General features: G+C 44.2%; 1 non-coding gene across 1 annotated transcript; it reads left to right on the plus strand.

Annotated features, from left to right (window-relative positions):
* The first annotated feature begins 473 nt into the window (after positions 1–473).
* TRNAG-UCC lies at positions 474–545 on the plus strand. Its single transcript has one exon. It is a non-coding gene; the product is annotated as a tRNA-Gly (tRNA).
* The last annotated feature ends 472 nt before the right edge of the window (positions 546–1,017 follow it).

Raw genomic sequence — 1,017 nt, forward strand, 5'->3', positions numbered from 1 at the left:
GAAACAAAGTACAATAAAGCAGAGCAATCCAGCTGGCTGAGGAGGAGAGAGCGTAAGATACCAAGACACCTGGCTGAGGAGGAGGGAGCATAAAGATAAGACACTGACTATTCTGGGACTGGTTGTGAGAAAGCGAGCAGTGTTAAAAAACAAACTATAAGTCAGGAACTAAACATGATAGGCTAGAAATAGAATGGTATAAAAGCTAGAGCAATAGGCTAAAAATAACTGTTGTTAGAATGGTATAAAAAGTTAGAGCAGTAGGCAGTAAAGTGGTTCACTGAATGAAGATGCTCTGGGTCCGTGCCTTCATCCCCCCAAGCAGCCTTGGCAGCTATGGAGTATACTTGAAAGTTTCCCTCAGCAGTTTTTTGTACTTGTGGTGTGCAATTAGCAAATCCTGTTGTTAGATCAGGAGCAGATGGAAACTAGAAGACAAGGAAGAACACACCCACAAAAAGTGCAATGAAGCAGCGTTGGTGGTATAGTGGTGAGCATAGCTGCCTTCCAAGCAGTTGACCCGGGTTCGATTCCCGGCCAACGCAGTTGTATTTTAGACCCGTTTTCAGAGGAGGTGCTAGTACACCAGCGGGAGGTGCCGCCACCCAGAGGCACCTCGGCAGGCTCGAGGAACAGGTTGAAGAGAAGCACAGAGTCGTGCACCGGGGGAGAAGCAACCCTTGTATGCATGGGGTCACCTGGCTGGAAAGCAGGTATCAAGATGAAAAAGAGCCAGCAGCAGCGTGCCTTTGCAGCAAAGAAGGCCAAGCGTGTGTCGTAAGCTGCATGAGACAAAGATCTACACTGTTGGTAGGTGAAAGAATGTGATATCACATTTGTGGTGCTTATAAAGAAAGGAAGGAAAGAAAAGAGAGAAAGGAGGAATACATATATAAATCCACAGACATACACCCCTATGTCATTCTGCCTGATAAATGCATCTTAAGCAGTACATTTTTTCCATTTCTTTTCTTAACCTCCTCTAAAAGAAAAAAAAAAAAAAAAAAAACAAAAAAA

This window comes from Nestor notabilis, unplaced genomic scaffold (genome assembly GCF_000696875.1).
Source record: "Nestor notabilis isolate BGI_N333 unplaced genomic scaffold, ASM69687v1 scaffold220, whole genome shotgun sequence".
In the NCBI taxonomy this organism is placed as follows: Eukaryota; Metazoa; Chordata; class Aves; order Psittaciformes; family Psittacidae; genus Nestor; species Nestor notabilis.